Below are 15745 nucleotides of genomic sequence, written 5' to 3' on the forward strand. Positions count from 1 at the left end.
CAATATAGTCAAGGTTTATGAAAAAGCAAAAATATAAAAACAAAGCAACAAATACTAGGTACTTTTTGTGCTCTGCTAACTTCTCAAGAAAGAAAGAAATCTCAAATAAGAAAACAAACTTTTCAAAGTTTTGAAGACCTTTCAGGAATTTTACAAGAATGTGCGAACCATTTTTCTTCTTCTTTTTCTTTGGTAAGCAATTCTGACTTAATATTAAGGATATTGTTGACTATTTGACAGAATTCTAGACAACAGAGTTTCCTTTGACCTTGGATTGAGTTGTCTGTTCATTTGCATTTGGGCTCTCCCTTGAAAATGGGTTAACACAGATTCTTACATATTGAAGAATCAGAAAACAGCAGGATTTCTTGCTAAATGATTTCCTCCTCTCATATTTCCCGTGACTATAAGAATTCTCTCACTTATGAATAAATAGAAAAGCCAAAATTCAGCCCTTTAATGGACCTGATACAAATCAATCCCCTCAAATGTATTTTTTTTTGTTAACTGATAGGTTTATTTTCTTATTAAAAAAGATAAAGTATCCTTATGAAAATGAGTCATGTTAAAAGTAGTTGTAGTACCTAGGAAAGCTCACCCCTTGGGCTGACATGTTTAATTCTTTGCACATGTGTAGTGAAGTCATTGCTCTTGGAGTCCTTGTCTAATGAACAACAGCCTTATTTAGTTGCCACACACTTCAAATCTGTAGAAACACGTTGGTTAGTTTTTGCCACTTGTTTAAGATGGTAAACATGTTGGGATTGGACTGTTATCTCTAAATGGGGATTCCCATCCCTCTTAAGAATGTTGAGATAAATAACAGATAAAAGTGGTTCCTGAAGTGGTATGGTGATGGTGTGCAGGAGAATATGCCGATGAGGATGAACTACTGCAAAGTTGTTGTTTTAACTTTTTTAATAAGGAGAATTTAATATGTAAAAAACTAGAGAGAACAATACAAAAGCTCCAGCTTCTGCAGTTATCAATTAATGGTCAATTTTATTTTATCCATTTCACTCCCCACTACTGATTTTTTTAAAGTAAATCTCTAAAGATAATTTAGTGAATATTTCAATATGCATTTCTATAAGATAAGGGATCTTTAGGAAACTTAATACACTATTACATTTAAAAATAACATTAAAATATCATCAAACACTCAGGATTTAAATTTTCATGATTAGGTAATAAATTTTATTTATTTATTTTTTAAGTTTGTCCAAATCAGGATTCAAGTAAAGTTCATATTTTGTAATTATTGATATGTTTCTTAAAAATGTTTAGATATATAGATTGTACCTTTTGTCATTTTATACCTTGTAGTTTATTTATTGAAGAAATTTGTTCATGCTCTATATCACTTGTATGTGGAATCTAAAAAGCTTAACAAACTCAGAGAAACAGAGAGTGGAGGGGTGGTTACCAGGGGCTGCCAGGTGGGAGAAAAGGGGGAGATATTGGTCAAAGGGTATACATTTCTGGTTATAAGATACATTAGTTCTGGGGATCTAATGTACAGCATGGTGATTATAGCTAATAATACTGTGTTATATACTTGAAAATTGCTAAGAGTAGATCTGAAATGTTCTCACCACAAGAAATAGAAAGTAGGTGATGGAGTGGAGGTGTTAGCACATGTTAGGGTGGTAATCATGTTGTATCAAATCAACACATTGTACACCTTAACCTTACACACTGCTACATGTCAAGTATATCTCAGCAAGGCTGGAAAGGAAGAAACTGGTGCATGTCCTATAGAGTAGAGCTACTTAAATGCCAGTCCATAAACAGCTTATTACCAGTTTCTAATGAGACGAGAAGCATGTGCCAGATTGTAAATCCAGTCACTAAGCACACTATTTAGCTCAGCTGATCCATGTTTTTTCATAGCAAGACTTTCTCCATGAAGGAAGCAGGGAGGTGATTTGAACGCCGTCAGCTCCTTATCTCATTACAGATGAGTACTGTGGAGTGTGCGGACCAGCACTGCGAGTCCTGGGGCCACACCTGAGCACACGGCTGTCCAGTTTCTCAGTCGAGTGGTGCCTGCATCCAGTGCTGGTGGTACTTGTCCTTCTCCTCTGTCTCCTGTATGCACCGTGACTTGCTTGTTGGCGCTAGAGGCGGATCCAAATCAGAATCAACTTTTTGGGGAGAAGACTTTGTTAGGTGTACTCCTATTAAGAGACGCATCATGCCTGCCGGTATATCTTTTTGTGATGTGAACAGCCCACATTGGTGATCATCGTCTAGATCCATGAACTTACGAGGGAAGCAGAATGGGCATACTTGAACTTGTCACTTCCTATTTATTAATACTGTAAAGTTCTATACGTAGATTTATGCTCATTGCTCCACAGCCAGCAATGTCAACGATGTTGCCAAGTGTGCTCTTTCTGCACTTATCCAGACTGACCCATGGCTCTGAGAGTTGTGGAAAATGATTTCATATCTAATACTAAGTATTAGCAATGATGAGGCATACAATTTTGGGAAATTTATGCAGAGGAGCCTGGCACTCGAGGGGGCAGAAAAGAAGGATATAATTATGCAAGTGTCTATGGCTCTCCCCTTATCCAACGGTTGTGTGTGTAAGTCAAGATGGAGAAGCTCAGTGTCTTCTTTTCATTTCACAGTAAGCGTTTCAGGCCCGGGTCTTATGAAAAGTTGGTAAGATTTTGGACCAGGGGTGGAAGGAAGATGCTTGCAGATATTGTAACATCCAGGAGTGAATGTTTGTCTTCTCATTGCAGCATTGCTTTCTCAGGAATGCTCTTTTTAATTCAAGAAATAGTAACGTTTAAATAAACTTTATTGTGGTAACCATTTCATAATAGTTAAGTCAAATCATTATGAATCTGTTTATCTGAAACTTATACAGTGCTGCAAGTCAGTTATAACAATAAAACTGGAAAACAAACAAACAAAAAGAAATGGTACAGCTTTAATGACTCAAGTGAAAGATTTCAAAAATCACTGATCTATCCAGATCCCCTTGGGAAAGGAATGCGGGGACAAGAGCTGCTCCAGTAGATTCATGCTAAATGTTTGTGGGGAATAGCGTGTGTGTGTGTGTGTGTGTGTGTGTGTGTGTATGTGTGTGTGTGTGTGTGTGTGTGTGTGTGTGTAAGTCACATTTCCTGTGTGTTTCATGTCAGTGAAAAAGATGTATACAGTTCCTTGAGAACAGATGTATTTCAACCTAATGTCCAACTTCCAGGTCCACTGGCAGGTTTTTAGACCAAGGCTTTGTCTTTGGGAGCTGCTGTAGCGATTGAAAACCTTTTAGGTATGTTAGGAGGTAGAAAGGTGGACACGTTTCCCTGTTCTGACAGCATCGTCTCCTTCTCGGAAGTTGTCACTCTTGAAGTTTTGGGCTGACATTATCACCGCCTCTGCACAATTATAGCTTGAAACATGAATGCTGCCACACCCTCCCCGGAGCTCCAAGGTGTTGAGAGGAGAGCGCTGGCACCACTGAGGCCCAGAGAGAAAGCTTTTGGGTTGGATTTCAGGGGAGAGCTGTGCTGGTGGTTGGGATGACTTGCCAGTCTCTCCGTACATTGGACCGAGCGCCAGCAGCCTCTGCATTAAATCCGAGAGCTGTGACGCTGGAGGGTTTTTAGAACATTGTCCTGCTCACCCGGCTTTCGTGCACCAGGTCAGATAGTTGCCTGGGTGATCTGATGCTTTTGCTTGAAGCTGCTTTTCTAAAGATGAGACACACCCCTGTTCAAGTGTATGTGCAAAACACATTCCAGTGGGGCTGTGAGTAGGTTTAGAATTATCCACATTTTGAATCTCCACATTGCTCCCCACCCAACCGCTCCCCTCAACACTGAACATGTTAAGAGCTGGCTGCTGTTTCGCCAGAGGGAAAAGGACAGGATACTCACCATGGAGAACCAATATCAGAAAGGGAAGCGCCAATCTGTAGGAGTGAGTGCTCCCAAAATGTATTTACCATTGCTTTCCCTTTCCAATCTACTTTGTAAGATTGATCTTCAAATTTTTGGTTTGCACACCCAAGGAAAGAAAGCCAGAGCACAGAAAATGAGGCACACATTAGTTTTTATGAGGGAACACATTCTTTCTGGGATATTTATGGAAACATCTTTCTAATTGCTAACCTAAAAAATCTTCAGTACTAACCGTGGGGTATTTTAGGAGTAATTTCTTTTGGTTCTGAATTAGTGACCTATGACATGCTTCTATTGTGTAACCTCGGAACAATTACTTCACCTCTCTGAATTCCAGTTTCCTCATCTAAAAAGGAACACAATAATACATTTTCGTGATAGAATCTGAGGGGAGAGTCACGTGATAATTTTGTAAATTATAAAGCTCTCTAAAATTTGCTAATGATATTTGTTCTACAGTGTGACTTCACGTGGACTAGATAAATCCCTGATTTAGTCATATTCCCTCAAATTTAAATTAGACTGTTTCATTAAAAGTTTGCTAGATATCTAAATGTTTAGAAAGAATGCTTACACCTTTGCTTCAATTGCAAAGTTAGAAAAAAAAAGACTTAAGTTCTTGACCCCTTATATTGTGAATTGTTAATTTCTATGACATACTCTCAACAATTTGCTTTGAGCGAACTTCCTCTGACTTTTTAAAAACTTAAACTCTATCAATGAGTTGTTGTTGTTCCTTAGGAACAGTGTTGTCTCTGTTCTTATGAAAGGGTTTGGTAGAGAAATGTTTTGAAAGACCCACTGCCTGTTGACTCCCATGAAATAGAGGTAGAGATACAAGACCCCCGAAGCTTTCGTAGCTGTAAAATGTTTCTAAATAATGCACCTGAAACATGGAAAAACTTTACTCTCGTACCCCACGCATTCCACGTATGGGTATCTTTTATGTTTTTCATTTTTCATGTTAATTTCTTCAAATTTAGAAGAGTGAATGAAATTGTATTGATTTCTTAGGACTATTATCTTTTTTATTCCTTTATTATTGGATTTCTTCTAAACAGAGGGACCTTTGCAATAAATTAAGTACCCACTACTCTGACTGAATTCGGTCCCCTTGTGTTGTCTTAGTGGGATGTACGTTTGACACCTGAGCCTACATTTACCATTTAAGATTCAGGTATTGTGCGAGATGCTGGGTGGCAAAGATCAATCTGAACTTTCTATCTTTAAGGAACTCACATTGCAAAAGAGAGGGTAATTTTTTGGTTCCAGGGGATCTGAAACGCTTGAGTAACTTGAGTACAAGTTAAAGCTGCCAAATGGAGTTCAAATCTGACCTGCCTCCTTGTTTCATTGGGAAGCTACTCTTTCTGGAAATGGCTCCCTGAACCCTTGTTCTGTGAACCCGTCCTGGGGACTGATTTTATGTTGGAGTTGCGGGTGGGGTGGGACCATCTGGTCTCTAAAAGAAACCAGGTACATTGAGGATGAGAATACCCAATTCCTTGCCAGCGTTTTAAGTTCCTACTTTATGGACTTACGGATATCCTGCATTGGCCCCAATGGTCTCGGGCTAGGGGTGAGGATGGCACTGGGCCTGGGGCCAAGAAGGCTTATTCTGGCCGCCCTCTTAGGACTGTTTGGAGTGGTCTGAGTTGAAGGTGTTTCGTTCTCATAGTTCCCTGGGCAGCTTACTGTAGCTGCAGGGACCACGGGCTTAAGTGGCCAAGTTTCCCTCGGCTTGCCTGCCGTGGAATGCATTTTCCCATAGAAACAACATGTTAAGTTGTGGTCAGGTTCCCAGACCAGCCTATAATAACCTATTTAGCTGATAATGTAGTCCAGAGACTGCTATTTGACTAGCTTGGGGACCAAACCACCACCTATTAACATTGTTTCTATTGGAAGAGCCATCCCGAGTTCTAAATACCAATATAGAAATGACATTTGGAGCCCTTCCTGTTTGTCAATTGGGAGCTGCCAGTACTCAGACCCGGAATATCGCATCCCCCTGCATTCCCAGTTCCTGAAGAACCCCGTTCATTCCCCTCAGCCTGACCCCACTGACGGGTATTCTTGTCTTTTCCTGCGGCTGCCAATACATTCAGAAGATATGATCGCCCTGGACAGAGCTCTGGGTTTGAGAATTTCTGGGAAGGGGTGGGAATCATGGTTTCTGGCCCCCACTTCTTCTGTGGGTGATGAAGAGGAGGGAAGGGAAAAGTAGGGCTAATGGGGCAGTGAATTCCACAGACCTAGCCCTGGCCTGCCTCTCACCAGGCAGGTTCTGGACCACTTGCTGAGTTTATGTGTCTGTGTTTTAATAATCTCTATAATTTCTCCCGTCTTTGGGAAAGTACAGTATGGCTTTGGTTTGAGTAAATGGAGCAAATGTGCTAGTAAAGGTAACTGTGATGCCAGTCCTTGAACTCGTGGAGAAGGCCAAGGAGTTGCAGGGCTTTGGGAAGCCATTCTACAGAAGCTGTGTGTTTCCATTGGTGTCATGGGTCAGATCCTAGTCTAGGATGCTGGAGGGACACAAGTCTGAGATGTGCCGGTTTTCCTGTTTTGAGGAAACCCTCCCTCATCCTTAGAGAATCAAAGAGTAAAGTCCAAACTCGTTATCAACAGATACACCGCCCTCCACATTTAGATGGGAGCATCTTTTATACAACCCACCGTGGGTGTGATGCCGGCAGGCCCGGCACAGGTCCCCCCTTTAGAGAGAAGTGGGTCCAGTGCAGACTGTGGCGGCAAGTTAGCCAGAGCGGCGCCTTCAGAAGTCGGGGGCCTCTGGGTGTTTAGTAGTGTGCGCGGCCTTGGTGCTCTCAGCGTTGCTCCGTGCGGAGCACCAGAAGTAGGAAGTGCCCAGGCCTCAGCGGGATCAGGACATGCTGCACACAGCCGCGGGCTTCTGGTCTTCACGGTTCTTTCCTATCACACTGCCCCGGGGCTTTACATTCCTCCTTTCTTTTTCCCCAAAGTAAGTCACATACACACACATGCTTCAGTCCCCCATAAAAGATTCCAAAAGTTGGCCGCCAGTCTAAAATGACCTCCCAGATTTGGGGAATTGCCTTTGCTGCTTTCCATTCTTTCAGCTTCTTAGGGTGTGTGTGTGTGTGTGTGTGTGTGTGTGTGTGTGTGTGTCCTTGATACAGTGACCTAAATTCTTTGGTTCTTAAGTCCTTGGGCTATTGCTTTTGATCAACACAAAATCCCCCCAAAAGCACAATTTAGGGCAGACAGCAAAAAACTGTTGATGCAACACCCTCTCTGTGCTGTGAGTTCCCTACTCAGCGGTGGGAAAAGCCTTTGTCCAAACAGCATCTGCAGGCAGGCCTTTCCAGGCCGCCCAGTGAACTTTGTGGTGTTTGTCTTTAGGAGTTGGCTGTACATGGTGGCTTCATCTGTGGCCTTGGTCAGTTGCACCAACCTGCCAAAAGAAAATATGCACCAATTTGTGAACTGAAAACTTTTGTTTCATTGCTTTTGGGATTTTGATCAGCTGCCTCCTGCATGCCCCCACCCACCCCCCAAGGGTGATTGAGCCCATTACTGGAGCATGTGTCCTTTTGCTAAAGAAATAAGTAGAATCAGAAATTCAGATATGATTCTGTCTACATTGATTTTGTTTTTTTCTCAAAGGAAACATATTGATCCCTGAATTGTAAACACTGATAACTTCACTGAGCAGAATAAATTAGTGAGCCCTGGCTGGTGTGGCTCAGCTGGTTGGGTGTCATCCCATGCTGGTTCTATTTCCAGTCAGAACACATGCCCAGGTTGCAGACTTGATTCCTGGTGTGGGGGGGTGGGGTGGGGGGGCGGGCGTGCAGGAGGCAGCTGATCAATGTTCCACTCTCACATTGATGTTTCTTTCCTCCCTCTCTAAAATCAATGAAAATATTAAAAAAGAGAATCCTATATAATAAAAGCCTAATATGCTAATATCTGGTCAACCGGTTGGCTGTTCAACCAATCAAAGCATAATATGCTAATGATATGCTAAGGCTGCTCAACCTCTTGCTATGATGTGCACTGACCACCAGGGTCATATGCTCTGACCAGTAGGTTAGCTTTCTGCTGGGGTCCGGCCGATTGGGACTGAGCAATACGGGTGGGACATGCCCTGGAGCCCTCCTGTGGTCCTTCTGCAGCTGGCCAACCTCCCACATCCCTCCCCAGCTCCAATCATGCACCAGTGGGGTCCCTTGGCCTGGCTTGCACCCTCTCACAATCTGGGACCCCTTGGGGGGATGTTGGAGAGCCAGTTTTTGCACGATCCCACAGGCCAGGCTGAGGGACCCCACTGGTGCATGAATTCGTGCACCAGGCCTCTAGTAAATTAATGATCAGCATGTCAGCAAGTAACCAAGGCATGAAACCATTATACATCACTGTTTAACTGCCTATACCTTTCAAATAGGCATGAAATATGCTCCCTTTAAATAGATTAACTGATAAGAAATAGTTCTCACTATTAGACAGACTTATTAGACAGACTTCCATGTTGGTGACATTTACAGCTGGCCTATTTATGACACCAAAGGGATAGTATTCATCTTTGTTAATTGTACTTTGTACTTACTAAGGCATTTATTTAGTTCTGTGTACTTTTAAAGAGACTCCAGGATATTCTAGGCATAACAGACACTGTTTCTCTGCTTAAAGAACTATTAGTCTGAGATCAGAGCAGGTGGGGGCAGGGATGAGAATATAGACATATAATTATTTAAAATGTATAATTACAGTATAGCATATGTTGGTTTTTGAGAGGTATGTTTGGAATTGTGTTGATAGGTTGCAAGGTGGGTGTGATTAATCTGGGAGTAGGGATTAACAGTATGAGGAGAGATGGACTGACACATTAAAAGGGAAAGATGGGACAAGAGTTTGGATTTAGCATGTGCATGTCATGGGTGTGGGGGCATGTGCATTAATCAGGGCTGAGACAGCGAAGAAGAGCAGAGCAGGAGGGTGAAAGTGAGGGTACAGGTGAAGAGGAGAGTGGCAGGTAGGTAGGCCTTCCTGGTAGAGATCTGAAGCTAATAGTGAGACGTTTCACATTTTATGGAGGGTAAAGGTCTATCTCTGGATCATAGAACAGAATTAATCATGGTGAACATGGAAAGATACTTAGCTACATTGTCCTAATGGAATAAAGAGGGATTAGAAAAAGAACGTGATATTGGTCCAACAATGAAACACCAGAATTTGGACAAGGGATTTGCTAATGGGGTTAGAGAATTTAAGAAGAATTTTAGCAGTGGGGTGAAATGAAACTAGCGACTCCTCTAAGCATCTGGGAAACCTTAAGTCATAGCTCAGATAGTCTCCTTCTGGGCCTACTCTGGATTATGAGGCGAAACACCCTTGTTCTGGACCCGTTTAGCTCCCGGGCTGACCTTGATGCCCATGCTTTACCTATTCCATGGACACTTGGTGCTGGGTCAACATACATGCCTATCCTCTTTCAAGAACAATGACTTTGTCTTAGTCACTTTTTTTTGGGATGTAACAGTTTATTTATAATTACATGGTTACAAACTTGTTATTCTTTTACTTTTTAATAAACTTTTCATTTTAGCAGTTTTAGATTTACAAAAAATATCACCAGGATAATACAGAGAGTTCCCTTATACTCTAGACACAATTTCCTCAGTTAGCATCTTATATTAGTTTAATACATTTATTACAATAAATGAACCAATACCGACACATTATTATTAACTACAGTGCATTCTTTATTCAAATTTTCTTAGTTTTTAATTGAATGTCTCGTTTATGTCCAGGATTCCATCCAGGAGACCAAATTACCTCTAGTTGTCATGTCTTTTCAGGCTGTGCCAGTTTCTCAGATGTTCCTTGTGTTTGATGACCTTGACAATTTTGATGACTATTGGTCAGGAATTCTGTAGATTGTCCCTTAATTGGGAGTCCTTTGGAAGGAAGTCACTATACATAGTCTACACATAAGAAACGGGAGTCAGGCTTCACCTCCCTGAAGGCAGAGTTTCTATATGAATTATTTGGAATCTCCAGCACAGGAGATCCTCCTCTTCTTTCCCATTTGTTTATTTATCCAATGATGTATTAATCACTATAGACTCATGAACACTTATTTTATACTTTGGATTATAATCCAATACAACTTTCGTTATTTTATCACTCACTGGTCCTAGCTTTGACCATTGGGAGTTACTTCATTTGTCTCCTGTGTCCCTTGACATGCCCCATCGTGTAGTTTAGCACTTCCTTACTTTATTACTTCCTGTTACTGCAAAATGCTCTAGGCTCATCTTGTGTACTTCTTGTTCAGTCCTAGAATCAACCATTTGTCCCAGGAGCTCTGCTTCCTTTTACTGGAAAATGGTGTCAGAAACCAAGATTTGGGAGTTAGATCTGCTCATCTTTGTCATTTTTCTTTTTTATGTAACACAGTGCTTGGCACATAGTAGGTTCTCATTAAATACTGTTGAATAGCTTTGTGCTTGTGGGCAGGTGATTACTTATGTACACCGTGTGTGCCCAGCATTGAACTTACTGGCTACACAGGAAGGTGAGCTGTGTGATCTTGACTACATTGAGTTTGAGGTAGAATGTTTGGTTTTAAATGCCCTGAGGATGGAACTGAAGGGAGAGAGGGAGAAAGGAAGGGAATAAAGGAAGGAAAAAGGGAAAGAGAAACAGATGGATATTGTCTTTAGAAGAAAAGGTAATGGAGTCACTAATCTACTGGATATGGAAGAGAGAAAGAAGAGGTTAAAGGTTTTGCAAACCAGAATACGAAATTGTTCATCTTTCTGTTCTTTTTAACGACATAAAGTAGCTTAGAGAGGTTGGCTGGCTTTCTTCTTCAAAGAAGGATTGTCTACATCCCAGCCAGTGTTGACCCAGACACTCCAGAAATGAACCCCCGGGTCTGGAGAGGCCGGCTGAGGCTCGAGGAGGCCATGGGAGCTGTTTCCATGACCAGGGTTTGAAGTTTCATTACTCACGTTGTTGTGACTGGCAGATGGATTGGAACAGTCACATGTGGTGTTCAGATCACTTCTGGGAGATCTGACCTCTGTCTTCAGTGAGGAGGGCCAGAATACGGCACTGAAGTAAGAGAGAGCATTTGCAAAGTTTATTGGAGTAGTAGTGGGGTCCCTTTGTCAGATAGTATACATGATTTTTCTTTTCTTTTTTATCTGGATAAAAATGTTGTCAAAGAACTAATACAGTCAAGATGTGTCGTTCACAATACATGTAGCTCATTTGTGTATTATAATTTTTCATCTATCATATTTTTTACCCTGAAAACTAAATTTTTGTAAAACTCTGGAACAGTGGAATATTGCCTTGAGGCATGTTACATGGGCAGTTGGGCCCTCTTCATTATGTAGGGCATATTCCTCTTGATATCCCTCCACAATTATACTCATGGAGACTAAATCATAATTTTTACTCCAAAGTTCAAAAAAACCGGCACCTCATGGAGCAGTGTCCACCTCATTCACCTTTATCTAATATTTAGTATTCTCCTTGCCTAAGGATTGCATCACGTCACAGCCTAAGAAACTCATGCAGATGCAATAAGAACCCCTGAACTTGTTTCTATTACCCCAGTCTTGTCTGGAAAGCAGTTTGCACTCGGGATAGGAAGCAGAAAGGCTATCTTGCTATAAGAGAGGCCAGACTCACAGAAGTGGGTCCTGGCTAAGGAATCTGGACACACTGCAGACATTTTGCACAGAGGCCAATTCTTGTAATAATGTGGTCAGACGTGGTAGAGCCCAGCTGTTTGCTCCATTGAGAGGGGCTCTCGCTAGCCCACGCAATCTCTGAGTGCTGTGTCTGAACTGGATCCAAATATCCAGCCTGCTGAGGCTCACCCATCCCCCAGACTGATTGGAAGTGGGTTGTTGCAGAGTACAATATTCACAGCAATTTGTGAGAGAAGTTACAGATAAAGACTTAGCAATTAAAAAAAAAGTAATATATAGCAGTGACGTGGAATGTAAATGTATTTCTTCCTCCCCGCCCCCCCCATGAACTATTAGAATTACTATAAGTAATTTATGCTTTATCTTTGGTCTATTGATGGACATTTTGTGATTTTTGTTACTCATGCCACCATGAAATGTCATCTTGTTTCCTAAATACATCTCTGCCTTAACAAGAGGGTGTATTAGTATTTCTGAGTAAGGTTTCCTGAGTTCAAATTCCTGTTCTCTACTTCCAAGCCATGGGACCTTGGCAGTTTGTGTAACCTTCCTACGCCATGGTTTCCTCAGTGTTAAAGACAACAGGAATAGAACTTCCCTCAAAGGGCTGCTATGAGGATGGGAGAAAGTAATGTATCTTTAGCATTTAGCTTGAAGTTCTTTTCCCTTTAATTTGCTGAATGCCACTGCCACTTTCATGGGGCTTTAAATCTGACTTTTTTTTTTTGGTGGTGGTGGGCTAGTGGGTATGGCTGATGAAGTGAAAAGGAAGAGAAAGAGGTTTATGAACACTATACTTCCATTTACACAAAAACGTAGCTTCATTAAAGACTTATCTTCTTTGTTTATACTCGTTGTGCTAAAACCTTAAAGTCTTTCATAATGGAAATAATCCAACATGTCTACTTTAGACTTTACATGTGTTAGTGCTTTCCAACTTAAATAAGACACTCATTTATTTCTAGAATTAGAGCTGTTCTTTTATGTGCATACGTAGAACAGATGCCACCCAGCTTGCTTGAATGAGTTCTGGTAGTTTGCCGTTCTCAAGACCAAAGTCAGCAGAGGAGAAATCTTAACATCTTTGTAATACTTTGCATTTAGTCATATAACATAGTAGTATTTAGTGTTGTTAAAGGATGAATGAGATTAAAACAATCATCAGATGAGGATGTTGGTTGAAACAACTGAAATTAAATGATATATTACTTATTATAAAGGATAAAGTTATGAAACACAATAAAAAGTCAGAACATGCAAACTAAATAAGTCACAATTCAACATTATCTAGCATCTTAAGAAATGCAGTGAAAGGAAAATGTGATAACTCAAAAAGGGACTGTGATAACTAATAAAGCAGAAAGTGACTTGTTTATGAGATAAGATATTTATACTTTTAAAGTAACTTGTTGCTTTAAATAAAAAATGATGGCTCTGGCCAGTGTGGCATCTTCCCATGCACGAAACGGTTGCTGGTTCAATTCCTGGACAGGCACACACCTGGGTTGTAGGCTTGATCCCTGGTGGGATGCATGCAGCCAATTGATGTTACACTCCCACATCCATGTTTTTCTCTCTTTCCCTCTCCTTTGCTCTCTCTCTAAAAATCAATTTTAAAAATCTTTTAAAAAAAGACGATCAAAGTATAACAGTGTATATTTTTAAAATAAACAGTTTTGGATGGGATTAAAGTGAGAAAGCAAGCCCACGGACACAGACAATAGTGTGGCGAAGGCCTGGGAGGGGCGGGTATGGGGTGAAGGGAGGCCAATGGGAAAAACAAACAAACAAACAAACACAAACCAACGGGACATCTGCAATACTTTCAACAATAAAGATAAATTTTTTGAAAATTGAGAAAGCAAAAGAATTCTTTCCACTTCCCCAGATCCTCAGCTCTTAAGGCAACATGTTTTAACCATTTCTGTTTTTAATTCTTCTCATATTTATCTGCATAGCACCATCTGCTTTGCTTGTATCTAAATACTTAGATGTAAACAGTACCCACTGGCTCCTTGCCATGAAAGATGGGGACATAGCTCACGTAGATATAACATCTAACATGTTTCCTTGGTAGGTTGATTCTAAACACCAAAAAGACCAATAAAGAACAACTATATTTCTGTGATTTTTCAAATACCGTGGAAAACTTTTTGAATATCTTGCTTTGTAGGACTGAAATTACTGATTCTTTTTTCCTTAGCTTTTTCACCCTGTTATGTGTGTTGTTACTCCATAAATATACTCATTCTTGTCAGACAATATGTCCTGATTTTTGTTTGAAAAACATCGTTTCTCCAAACACAGGACACCCTGCAAAGGCTCAGGGGCCCTCTGAAGCCATTCCAGGATTTGGTTTGGGGTTGGACTGGATCCAGTGGGGTTGTTGCAAATGGGCTATTGGTGGGGGAATAGCCCACCAATAGCCCATTTGAGGTGGTTGACTTTAGCCTGGATTGTCATTTTAGATGGAGAGAACATTTATGAAGTTTAGAAGGGTTGAGTGCCCCCCTGCCTCTCCCCTCCTTGTAGCCCCCTACCCTAACTTCTCCTCTCATCGTCCTTTCCAAGATTTTAAGTTGCCCTAGGAAATTCTGGGGCAACTGAACTAAAGTTTTTGGCACTACTTCACAGTACGGGCAAAGGATTGATGGCTGTTGGCTAAGAATTCTTATAAAATCTTCCTTCCTTCCTTCCTTCCTTCCTTCCTTCCTTCCTTCCTTCCTTCCTTCCTTCCTTCCTTCCTTCCTTTCTCTCTCTCTCTCTCTCTCTCTCTCTCTCTCTCTCTCTCCCCCCCCTCTCTCTCTCCCCCTCCCTTCCTCCCTCCTTCCCTCCTTCCTTCCTTCCTTCCTTCCTTCCTTCCTTCCTTCCTTCCTTCCTTCCTTCCTTCCTTCCTTCCTTCCTATCCTCTATGGTTTCTTTGGCTGAGTAGGTAATTTTGGTTAGAAGATGATTCCATCAAAAAATCCATTACATTTTCATTGTCTTTTTCATACACGGAGCTTTCATATCCATTATTTCAACTAACACACATATTTCATCCTAATGTGTAGAGAAATAAACTAAGGATCAGAAAGGCCCTAAAGTCATGTAATGTACATATTAAGTCTCTATCTGATCATTTTCTGTTTAGCCTTGGAGAAGCCCTGGGCTCTTGGGTATGGATTTAGGGCCCTTGGCCTGGTCCCTCCATCTTTCTTCCTACTACTCTTTCTGACCTTAGCATCAGTGAGCCTGAAGTATGCACTTTATCCTGCAAAGTGTTCCAGGTTCTCTTAGTCTGTCAAAGGTGTATAGGACAGGGCAAAGACCTTACCTGCGTTCTCAATCCTGCATGTGGTCCAAGTAGTGACTTCAGAGGAAGATGCTCTGCATTCATAGGAAGAAAGTGTGAGTTCACACCAAACCAGAACTACACTTCAGCTGTGCATTTGTTTTTAAAGGCTTATGCTTATGGGGCTACAGTGTACCAGAAAGCCTCGGAATAGCTCTTGGTTTGTGAAATTGATTGCAAAACGTTTGACCTTCCTCATTAGTCCCTGAACTCGAGGAACTAGTATGAATGTTTAGGCTTCACATGTGGCCAAGTATCCTCAGCCATTATGGAACTAGCTGGATCCTCACCCAGTTGCTCCTTAAAATTTTAAATATGGATCATCTGGATTTTGAATGGAGGCTTTGCTCTAAGATGTGTGATGAGTTGTCTGTAAACAAGAAGCCCAGAGTGACGTTGACTTTATTTTCCTGTAACTGTGGGTATCAACTGTGTTTCCAAACTTTGGCTAAAGAAATATTTATGTGTTTCGGCTTTTATTTATTCTGAGTAATGTCAGGATTCACATTCCTGTAATTCTGGTGAAGGGAAGAATGCGGTCATTCTTCCTTTTTAGAGGTGAACTGGGCCATAGAAAAAAATGTAAAAAGCTTCAATGAATAGAAATTGAAAGTCTTACATGCAATATATTTTATGATGACCTTTCTTAACTAGATTAGTAGGAAGTTTATTGTTTTTTAAATGTTTATTTAGAAATTTCATTCTGTTTTTTAAAAACATATTGTTATTGATTTCAGAGAGGAAGGGGAGGGAGAGAGAAACATCAATGATGAGAG

At 41.0% G+C, this 15745-nt stretch overlaps 1 protein-coding gene across 1 annotated transcript in view; it reads left to right on the top strand.

Annotated features, from left to right (window-relative positions):
* The window catches only part of FBN1 (fibrillin 1), a 233037-nt gene that overhangs the window by 15923 nt on the left and 201369 nt on the right, over positions 1-15745 (top strand). The window lies entirely within an intron of this gene.

This window comes from Eptesicus fuscus, chromosome 5, assembly GCF_027574615.1.
Source record: "Eptesicus fuscus isolate TK198812 chromosome 5, DD_ASM_mEF_20220401, whole genome shotgun sequence".
In the NCBI taxonomy this organism is placed as follows: domain Eukaryota; kingdom Metazoa; phylum Chordata; class Mammalia; order Chiroptera; family Vespertilionidae; genus Eptesicus; species Eptesicus fuscus.